General features: G+C 37.7%; 1 pseudogene; it reads left to right on the forward strand.

The window, feature by feature from the left end:
• Nucleotides 1-431: 431 nt before the first annotated feature.
• Nucleotides 432-12,268, forward strand: part of LOC120609346 (piezo-type mechanosensitive ion channel component 1-like) — a 60,682-nt pseudogene continuing 48,845 nt past the window's right edge.

The following is a 12,268-nucleotide window of genomic DNA, read 5'->3' on the forward strand; positions in this document are numbered from 1 at the left end:
CCCGCCATCCTAGAGACCCAAGCAAAGCAGAAGAATATCTTACAAATGTACTTTGTCCAAAAGAGACCAGGTAAAATTATTTCAAAATGTGATATTATTTCATAATAAAATAAAAAGTTGAAAGAGAGAGAGAGCAGGGCAGCTAGCACATTAGCTCTCTTTCATTAAACATTTTCTTCAAGGAAAATTAACCAAATTAATCAGTCCAAAAACACTTCCCGTATCTACCATCGCATACTGAAAGGAGAACTTTCCTTTCTTCCACCACCTCATCCAAAACTTCAGCATTGGAGGAGATTGGTAGGTAACTGAATAACCTTTGGGTTTTTTCTTTTCTTCTCTTAAAACTGTCATGCTGCACACATCTCAGCAATGTGTCTGTCTTCTCTTTATTGAAAGCAGCTCTATGAAATCGAAATACAAGGTAAAAGATGACCTCAAGCGAGACTCTGTGGTTTGGCTATAAAAGAGGCGGTGGTGGCGCTCTACGTGCAGTTCCTCCGCCGGCCCCCGGCTTCCGGCTCCCTGAGAGCTTTGCAGGACTGCAATGCAGTGCAGGGTCGCAGTAAATAAAAGGAGGCGGGAGAGCGAGAGAGCGAGGTTGCAATTTCCTTGTGTGCATTGAGCCTGAGCATTTTCTATTTTGACTGAATATGAAGAATCACGGCCTTGTTTTCAGGATTTAAGAAAAAGAAGATAGTTTAAAACCCAATGCCTGCTGTCTGCTATGGCAGTTCTAGTGGCAGACTGTAATTTGTCGGAGATGGATAATGGAAATGCAGTTATGTTTGTACAATCCATGGGCTGTTGATCAGCTAGGTAAAGCCCAAAGATACTGGTAGCAGCAAATCTTTCTGTCTGGAAAAAAGAAAATCTTTCAACTCTGTAAATGAAAAAAAAAAAAAAATTCTCACCATTTTAATATAAAATGCAGTTCCATTTCGTTTCTTTATAGGTAATTCTGAAACAAAGGGAAGAGGTTAATGGAGGAAAAGAAAGAATCTGTGGGACAATAGGCATGTTTCATATCACATATGGCACATGAATGTGCTTTTCTCAAAAAGAGATATTTCCATTCATGTCCTGACATAACTTCAGCCCATAATTTGGAAGCAAATACCACAAATGACAGCTCCAAACAAATCATTCCTCTGATACTAACAACCAGAAACCTTTTTGGAGGGAGCGGCGAGGAGCCAGGGGAGGTATTGTAATCAATGCAGGCAATAATTTGTTCCCATTTTTTTCTCGTTATTCTTGGCTTTTCTAGAAGAATCAAGTCCTCAATAAAACCTCATCCTTATCTGAAAGCATTCACTAGTTTTATACAGTAGTGAGAAATAACATACACAGATATAAAGGTAATAGGTTTCTTAAGAAACATGTAAAGCGAACTCTGAAAATTGCTTCTTTATTCACAGATATCGGTATTTACTTCTGAGTTTCTGTCTCTAGGCTGCATGTTTTACTCCGAGATATAATCTTGCTTCATCTTTTCAATGTCAGTGTGTCAGTCTTCGATTGAATCAACAACAATGAATGTAGAGTTTATTTAGTAATAAACAGGAGGTACATGCACAGACTACAAAACCACCATGTAAATACATCTCAGAATACAGTAGCACTAAATTTCCATTTCAGCATATCTTGCAATCACACTACATAACACTGAAGAGACTGGAATGAAATGACATTTCAGACCAGGGTTTCCCTGCATGGTTTCCATCCTGATCCGTGTCTACACTGTTTAAACGAAAAGAGAAAAACACATAAATCATGGGCTTTTTTCTCTTGCTTTAACATCCCTTACTGTTATTTCATTCTCTGCAACCTCAAGTGAGCTTCAAAAAGTATTTCAGCCATCAGTATCCAGCCACACAAATAGCCAACCATAATAGCTTTTATTCTTCTGATTCTTTGGGAGGAATACTTGCTACCTGAACTAACACAGTCCAATTTTACCAAGCTCCTAAAGACACTGGGGTGCTTTTTCACAGGGTCCTTGTTAGGATTCAAAGAAGCAATCCTCATAAAGACCATCACACAGCACTTCACACATACGAGCACTCATTAAACCATGATATTTTCAGCACCATATTACAATTAGTGATTTTCTAGTTGTTTTTTCAGACTGAGATTTCTAATTTGATGGTTATATGACACACCCAGAGAAAGACTGCAACGAAGGAAGTTGTATAATTTTTAGGGGACCTGCATTCAAATTTTGGGCTTACCACTTAATGGCGTGATCTTGGGTAAGTTATTTTAACTCACTGAGCTTCAGTTTACCTATCTGTACAATGGAGATGACAATACTTAATTCATAGGTTTGGCATCAGGACTCCACATCCCAAGAGGCAGTATGGCAGAAAGGTATAGAACACGGAAACTAGGTACAAATGCCAGTGCTGCCAATTACTGTGTAACCTTGAGCATTCTTTTTCTCTCTCCATCTCAGTTTCCTTATCTGGAAAATGGGCATAATGACGGTGAATATGCTTAATATGGCTGTTGTGAGGATTGAATGCGTTATAAATACATTCCAGAAAAGTGTGTGAAAGGCAGCAAGTGTTAGTTATGATGATGGTTGCCATGTTTTCATTTAGTAATGAGATATTTATTGAGCAACTACTGTGTGTCTGTCACTGTACAAATTACCGAAGATACAAAAACAGACATGATCCCTGTATTCATGAAATTTAAAGTCTGATGGGGAAAAAAACATTTACCCAATAATCACACAAACGTATACTTATAAGCTGAAATGTGTGCTTTGAAGAAAGGGAACGATTTTATAAAAGCATAGTCAAACAGTGGAGTCTTCTCTGGGAAAGAAGCGTTGGAGCTGAGAGCTGAAAGATGAGAAGTTCATTAGGCAAAGAGGTCTAAGGAGATGGATGCAGGGAAAATGAGCTGTATGTGCAAGAGCCTTGAAACGAGGGAGTATGTCGCACCAGAGGAAATGACTGGACACTGGAGAAAGGGGAGCACAGTAGGAGCTGAGGGTGGCGATGTATGCAAGTGCCACATCATGCAAGGCCTGTGTACCAGGGTGAGTACTTGGGATTTTATCCTAAGAAATTAGGAAACTTAGCAGGAATTTAAGCCTTGGAAGGCAAGGGGTGTCGGTAGTGACATAATCAGATTTGCATCTTGGGAAGATCTTCCTGACTGACATGACTTGGATATAGCATAAATATATTCAGGACAGCAATTAGAAGGCTAACGTGGATGGGACCAGTGGAAAAATGTGAGTGAATTCAGTTTATGGTCTGATAAGAGTGCACTGTGACAGTTCCCTTGCCTTTAGCTATCATTGCCTTATACATGTTTTTCATACCTAAACCCAGGGCACAGCTAGAGATAGACATTTATTAACACACCACAGAGTAGGACCAGTTTCCATGCTCTATATTTGTCAGCCCTAAAGATGGTCTGGGTCAGAAAAAAAAAAAAAAGGTGTAGAATGACAGCTGAGGCAAGCACTCCTGAGGGAGAGATTACTTGTGCAGCCCAACCCCACCCCAGCCAGAAGAGAGAGCCACCCTATCCTCCGGAAGTTCTGGAGACCCAAGGAACTCTAAAACAAGACCACAGCTGCTTTCTGCTCCCATTACTGCCTCTTTGCTACCTGGCAAAGGAAATCATCCCTGAACCACCTAAGATCCACTTCTTGGTCTACATCAGCGACCAACTGAAGCAGCATGCATTCATCTTTTATGTCCTTCACTTTTCGCTAAAAACTCTACATAACATAGCTTGTGAACATTATCTGGTTGGTCTTCTCTTCGTTGAGAATAGGTCAAATGTTGGTGTTGGCCCCCGTCATTGCTGACACATCCCGTGGAATACTATTTCTAAGCCAGACTTTCTGTAATGAGGTGTGTTTTCTTTTAAGCTGCCGTTAACTAGTTTCAGCTAACTGTTTTACACTGACTTTTATAAATACACATTCTCACTCAGAAAGAATCAAACATTTACTGAGCACGTATTACATGTCATGCCTGTGTCAGGCGTGGAGGACCAGAGGGTAAGTGGCCCATCCCCAGAGTGAAGTATCAGCCTTCTAGTGGGGAAGACAGACATAAACTGACTAATTACAACACGAGATGGAAGTGCTATAATGAGGGCATGAATAAACCATGGAACTCTAGATCTGGATATAATTAATTTCTGTCTGGGGTGGTACATAAAAACTCCATAGAATTTGTTGCAAAGCACAATAAAAATTAGATAGCCTTTAGCTTAACAACTTCCTTCTGGCATTTTGTTCTTATCCTTTAACTTCATTTCAATTGCCTAGAAGTTCCTGCACACTATTATTAATGGAAGTGTTTCTCCTCATTATCCAGCAACTTTGTCACACAGACGATTCTGTTCTGAAAGATGTTTGAGAACTTTAGTTGATAAAAGAATTAACTTTTTAGACTAAAGCAACTACTTACCACTGGGCACAGCTCTCAAGGATTCTGATTACTTGGGAGCATCTGTTTTACATGTGTATGCAGTGTAGCCTAGCAAATAACTATTTAAAGAGTAAAATTTTATTACAGTTAAGGGATTAAAGAACGATAATCTTCATAATTATGCTACTAAAACAATCAAATGTCAATTTGGGGGGGGCTCCCAAAGAATAGAAATGTCACCAAAAAATAATCTTTGTGACCCAGGGCCAACATTATAGGAAGCAGAAGAGGCAGCCATCTGCATAAGATGACTTCAGAATTGTTGGAAAACTATTTGCTCAAAAAATATATTCTTCAATGAGAGGTTACTTAGTTGTTAGAGGGAATGTGTCTTACGTTCTCTAACTGAGAGAGAAATGAATCAAATTTAAGAACACAAGAATGGGGGGACAGGTGGCATAAACAGATTGGTGACTCATACCCTGGGTCCTTTGGAAACATGTCTTTCTTTTATCCTATCACATTCCATAACCTAAAGAATAGAATCCAATGCTTTACCCAAGCATTCAAAGCCCTCTATAATCTAGTACCAACTTACATCTGCCAACTTGTATCCCGCCTTCCCCATAACAAGCACTTTACTCCAACCAAACTAGCATAATCACTGTCTTCAGTTCCTGCTTTTCTCTTTCCCTCCAAGTGGAGTCTGGGGCAGGCAGAAGTGCTGCTAGAACTACAGAATCAGCTCCATTACTTGAGGGATGTCTCAGCGTCATTAGCAAACGAACCAAAGAGTAATCTCAGAAATAAACATCTGGAAGTAGACACCTGACACTAAGGAATGAACAAAAACAACGGGTAGCCTTCCTGAAGGATCTAGGCTCTATGCCTTCAAAGGCATTAAAGAATGGATCAGGCTTTAATCTGAAAATGGCATGTTAACCAAAGATCTGATTAACAAAATCTTTGTTACCAAATGAAAGATAAAGACATAATAATAACAATAATAATAGCTGGCATTTTTTGAGAACTTGCAGTGTACTGGGCACCGTTCTAAATGTTTTACATGTTTGATTCATTTAATCCTCACAGGAGCCCTCTGAGGTAGGTAATGTTTATTATGCCCACATTATAGGTGAGAAAAATCAGGTCAGAGGCTGGGTATCTAAGTAGTAGAATCAGAATTTGACCTCAGGCTGTCTAATTCCAGAATCTATGCTCTTAACTCAATAGCCAGGTAAGGAAATGTGAGACTATAGGTAGAACTATTTATGTGAAATGGATCGTAATACTTCAAGCTTTCTGGGTTAGAATACTTTCTGATTAACAGTCAAGGAAAGGGATATGCTTGCTATTTTCTATAATCGCTAAATTTATTTTACCCAACCAAAATGCAAAAAATTAAAAAGCCTTTCTACCAAATTCATCTTCAGGCACTGGAAAAGTGAGCAATGCCTTGTCCCAAATTGCAGTAAAGTTTACAGAACTGGGTCAAATTCTTTTCCGAAAGTCTAGATAAAAGATACACAGCCTGACTTCTGAGGTTTACTATGAATTTATACCATTTGGCAAATGTCTTAATCTGAAGCAAGGTTAATTAATTTTAGATAAGTTTTCGCTGAAAGAAAATATTTAAACTTATCACACCTTACGTTTCTCTTAATAGTTCTAAACAGTAGTCATAATAATTGATTTATAAAGTGAGTATTTCACGTTTGTTTCTAAGTTACACAATGGAATAATATGCATCTATTAAAATTAGCTTTATGAATAGTGTTAAGTGAAAAGTGACACAAAATTTTATATTTAATATAAATATGTCGCTGGGAATATACAATCATAGGAAATAGGCTAGCAGAAAATGTTCGTGTCAATAAAATGATTGTCTTTGGGTGGTGGCATGTTGGGATTTTTTTCATGTTCTTATGTATTTCTGTTTTTCTAGAATAAACATCTTTACATTTGTAAGGAAAGAAAGTAAAACTTTAAAGTAAATGTGAACAAGAAAGTCATTAACAATCCACGTTCTGTTTCTATGCTCAGCTCTTCTAAGGAACATTTTACCGTCTAGTTAAGAAAATTCTCTTTGAACCACACACCAGACATAAATTTGACTTTATGAGGCCTTTCAGCATTTTATAGACAACTGCTAATCCAGAATAATAAAGAAAATCAGGCATTCTTTCTTCAGGGGGGGAAAAAACACTTTCTCTTTAATTTAGAAGAAATAAAATGGGCTTTGGATGGCGTTTGAATCCTGGTTCAAATACTTCAGCAAATTAGTTAAGCTCACTGAGCCTTAGTTTTCCCACATGTAAAAAAAGTTGCTATTAGAATCAAATTCAATAGCATCAGTCAAGAGGCTAGCTCAGATGACTGCAGCCCCAGCTGACGTCTGACTGCAACAGCAATGCTGGTTTCTTTTCTCACTCTTGGCCCTTAAAACGGCTGCAGCATCCAAAATTGGGAGGAAACACAAGTAAATATCACATAAGAACTGTATTTTAGATTTACCTAAAATACCAATGGCTCCAAATTGAGAGACAGAAAAAACTCAATACTCTTTTCCAGTCAACATGTTTACTGTTCTTGTCGATATAGAATGATTACAGTTCTTAATTATATTTAACATTTCTGAAAAATGATGTTACTTGATTTTAAACATTTTTCATAAAGTAATTTGTGTTAAATTTGCCCATCTTATTTATTTTCTGATTTCTCTTCTTTTTGTCTTTCTTTCTTAGATTATTTTGGACACAGGGAAAATGCAATAATTACTTTGTTAAACACTCAAAATGCTAAGTATTTTCTTATAGCTGGATAATATATCAGGTACAATTTGATCTCTAATGATAAAATGTGTTATAATCCACATATGTCAAGAAATATATCATAGAAAAATTTTCTTTCTGTGTGTAAATGATTAGTGCAAATGATTATTAGAATGGGTTAGAACCCTCATGTGATATTTATAACAGGCACTTTCTCCTTGCAAACATTTACAATCTCTGTCTCATCTCCTGACCTGCAAAGTTTAAAATTTTCTAGTCCTTCATAATATACTTTTTTTAACCAGGTCCTTCCCTAGTATCAGTGACAAAACAAGTATAAAATAGGATTAGATGACCATAATTGAGATTTTATCATAAGTATGTTATTTCTATAAGCATTCATTATTCTTAAATATATGGAGTTGGTAATGCCTCTCTCTGCCTTGCTAATTCTCACTTATTTTTTCAGATTTTATATTAAATAACACTCATTCTGGGAAGCCTTTGCTGACCACGTCCCACTCCCATTCCTCCCTGCGACTCACCACCTAAGATGAGGTTGGGGGCTCTAATTATATTCTCTCATTGTACATACTAGATTTTCACTTCATACCACTATTATGACGGTAACTAAATTGTTACTAGTATAATCCTCTGTTTAATCTATCCAGATGGACTGTGATTTCCATAGGACAAAGATGTACTGTCTTGTTCATCTTTGTACTCCAAGCCTTCCTGTGATATCTGACCTATAAAAGATGCTCAATAAATAATTATGAATGAATGACGCCTTTCTTCCTGTCTGTGGAAATAACCAAGTTTATGCTTTCAGTTCTAGGTAAAACAGTCTGATTCTCAAGGGCCCATGTAGAATCACATGTATTCAGTGTGTAGTTTAGTAAAAAGTGTCAAGGAACCATTTTTCAGCTTCCAGTAACTATCTACACCAAAGTAAGCAAAGTTTGGCTGTCATTCACTTCAAGTATTTGCATTTCCAAAAAATATTTATAACTGTAGAGTTGACAGCAAAGGATGCTTTCTAAATCCAGGTATGTATGATATGTATAGACTATGTTTATCAAGTTGTTTTTTTCTCTTGAGGATTTACTATGAGAATTGATGGAACGTCTGTCTTCAGACGTAACGAGGGCTATTTCTGACAGTTATCAGAAAAGAGTATATTCAATAAAGATAGAGTATGAAAAAAATTAAAATCAGAAGAATTAAAGTTAGTGCACTTAGAAAGAATATAAAATAGAAATCTGTCTAGTGAACCAGGGCCAGATCCTCAGCCTTGCCCTAAACACCATAACAATAAACAAGCCCAGAGAGCCAATAAGATCAGTTTTATGGAGCACAGTGAGTTTTTTAAGCTGGTGGAATGTTTACTGTGGAATTGCCTCTAGGTTTATACATTACTTTAATAACTGGATAATTCAGGTTACTCTACTTGTCTTCTGAAGTCATGATAAACAACTTCATTCTGGGACAGAAACCAGGCATGGTGTCAAGTGGGCAGCTTAAGTTCCTGCTGTGTGCTAAAAAGGAAATAATGAGAACAGAAGAGTGGAAAGCAAAGCTTGTAACCCTCATTACAGCAGGCACCAAACAGTTAACAAAAAGCAACACCAAAGGTTTTGAGACAATGATGTAGGCTTTTTCCTAACATTGTTCAACAAATAATTATAGACTATGCACTGAGCATGACTTTACTGATTAAGACAGGTACGGTGCATGTCTTCACTGAATTCACAAAATGTTTTTTTTAAATACCAAATAGCAGCACTGGTTTCTAAAGAGTATTAATAAATGTCCTTTACCCGTTTATCATTAATGAAATGTTATAAATGACATGTCGTGTGTACCAGTCACTTAGAAACCTACCTTTCCAAGAGGTGAATTAGACTTTGGACTACAATCCAAGTGATAAATGAGTGGCCTGAATAATACAGGCTACGACAAGGAGGGCACTCGAGTTGCCAGGGTGGACAGGTTCTCAGGTCAGAGAGGTGTGACTTGAGTTTCGAAAGAATGGAAAACTGAAGAAGAGGGAAGAGGACACTGAGGACGTGAGGAAAGGCACGAAGAAGACGTGAAAGCAGAAGTACTGATGGCATCAAAGAAATCAGTAGGTGAACTTGACTGAAGCAGAAGGTACCAGTAATGAAGAAATAAATGAAAGACAGAGTTGGAAAATTGGTAGGCAGACTCCTCAAATACTTTATATCTTAGAATGTGAGTCCTGAGCATTCAGAAGAGAAGGCTGAAAAAAATCCTTGCATGAGAAGGACTAATCTGACAGTAGTTCCTAAATCTGGTTTTAAAAAATGGTACCAGCTTAATTAGAATCACCTGGAGTACTTTATGAATTATTAAGATTCCTAGAAATTTACAGTATATATTTTCTATATATAGCCATTATATATACTATATATGTATTTTTTTAACTAGTACCTTAAGCGATTTCCTATGTGATTCTAGGGCATAGCCAGGCTTGAAAAGCACTGCTAAAGAAGATGAAAAGAAAGTCCCTGACTACATTGGCTTAGGAAAAGCGACAAGGGCCAGGCCTAGGGAGAATTTGGACTGGCCTGACCTGAAAGACAGGCAGACTGCTCAATCTAAGTCAAAACTATAAGGTCTAACTGACATTCGGAAATATTTGTAGGAACTTTTGACCCTTAAAAGTACATTACTCTCACATCGCTTTGCTCAATGAATAAAATAAAAGATTTACAAGAGAGGACTCTAAATGAATCAACTACATCTGCACATCTAGACTCCATCTGTTTTCTCCTACCTCATTCCATGAGAAGTCAAGTTCCTCAAAGCAGAGAATTTACTTCCTGCTCTATCCCAGCCCCTACAAAGGCATTAGCACAGACGAGGTAAGCGATTGTTTTATTTTGTTTTTAATAAATGCTTAAATGAATGAAGGAATACCAGTCTTTTTGATCACTGGAAAAAGCTGCTGACATTCACAGATCTTTGGATTCCTTTAATCGAGATTTTAAAAAATCATCTTAATTTGGCACAGTCAGAATGACCATGTTGTGAAGTAACCTGTCTAGCTCCCTCGATAATGACCTTTAAGAACGTTGACCTGACTTTAAAATAGGAGAAGGAAGCCCCAGAGAGCTGATACTGCTCCTGAGGTCTCAACGGTTCATCAGTCTCAGAGCCACCACTACACAGAGGTCTTTGCAATCAAGAGGGAATTCTACAATGGAACACTGCCTCTCTTAAAACAAGACTAAATAAAACAAAGCCTAAGATTTAAAGTCATTTACTAGTGCTTTCTTATTGCATAGGAATTTTTCCTTCAGTAATCAAGATGAAACAACTCAATGAGAAACTAGTTTTAAATTTCTGTAGATAAGATTCCTAATTTTAAATAACTCGATTTCACCAAATTAGAGAAATTAAATTGCCTCTGAGACAAGCAGGGGGGGGCAGGTATAAAATGTAAAAATATAGTATGCTTAGTTTCTCCAGCACAAGTTTTTGATAGAGAGCTTCTGGTCGGGGGGTGGCATTTGCTCCTACAGGTAGGAGGACTTTTATTACTGGCATTGTTTAAAGTTGACAGAGCATGATAACAATAGAAAACAAACTGGCCTGGTTTTATTACTGTTTTTAAATTCTCTGCAGACAATATACTTCTGACCGATTGCACCTGAGGTGGCTGGTTCCCATTACTGCCCTTGGTAGACCTGCAGAGGACCAAGTGGGAGGTGTGCTGAGGTAGCCCAATGACACGAAGCACTGCCACATATATTGTCCCCAGAGGTAGAAATAATATTGGAGAAACATCAGAAAACATTAATACCTTACTAAAGGGGATAAAAATGGGTAGCAAGAAACTCAAAGCACTTCAAAGCATATCTCGGTAATATGTTAGATGAGAGAGCTCTGAGCATATGGCACATGAAAGTTCCACAGATTGGAAGAAAGACCATTCTGGAGCAGCTCTTCAACCTCCTAAGACCAGGAGAATTAGCTTTCAGCTTCCCCATTAAGATCAGGCCCCAGCTTGCCCTTGCCATCCATTCATTGATGTATTAATCATTAATTGATAGGTTAATGTAAAAAAAGAAAGAAAGAAAACAGACAGTGGATGTAAATACTACAGAATAAATTCTATGAAGCTGAAAAAAACAGCTCAAAATGTGACATGGAGGAAGGGTCCCCATGTACCTCACCTGGCCTCTCACGTTCCTGGCTTTGCGCTGTTCAAGATACCTGTCCAGGCCATCCATCCTTCAAAAGCCTATCTCTGTGGCAGTAAAAACACTTTGGATTCCTGAGCAGGAGGCCTGTGACCTGGTGTACTAGATGGATGTGAGCTTCCTCACTCATAGTTCAGATTCTAACCCTCATCTGAGGTATACGATGAGTTTAATAAATAGGGAAACTGGTTTGGAGCAACACATTTTTCCATTCTATGTTCAAGGATTCCTCTGTTCAGAGTTTCATGTCCAAAACATTCAGGTCAATGCTAAGGGCTACATACTCCTCCAAGAGAATCAGAAGGACTTTAAGCTCTAAGAAGTCGCATGTTGAAACATGTTTAACTTCGTTTTACCAGATGTTCCTGCAAAATTAGTAGAGCACAGAATCCTTTTTCCACAGAGCACCTATTAGTATGAATGTTTCTGTGGCCAGCATTCTGCATCCACAACCAAGTGGAATTAGGGAATTCAATCTTCCTCTTACACATATTTTCTGAAACAGAGCAGTCCTGAGCAAAAGCAAGTACTTACACTTGGTTGTATGAATAAAGGAATCACTTGAATTATAGAATTCCAAAATTAAAGACCAGGCTAAATGACAGCCAAACATGGAAGTAGAAACCCTTTGTTGCATTACTGGCCTTCACGCATATGTGAAATTAATAGTAGAACAATGAATATTTCATTGATTGCATTCCACATACACAAGGATATACAAAGCCTGTGAGCATTCAATTGTTCACCTCAACTCTCCCTCCCCAAGAATCCTTTCTTTTTCTGGTCATGAAGTATTATAAGATTAAAGCGTAGATTTTACTTTTTTTTGTTCTCCATTTACATCAATGAGAGTTTTCTATTA

This window comes from Pteropus medius, unplaced genomic scaffold, assembly GCF_902729225.1.
Source record: "Pteropus medius unplaced genomic scaffold, Ma_sr-lr_union100, whole genome shotgun sequence".
In the NCBI taxonomy this organism is placed as follows: Eukaryota; Metazoa; Chordata; class Mammalia; order Chiroptera; family Pteropodidae; genus Pteropus; species Pteropus medius.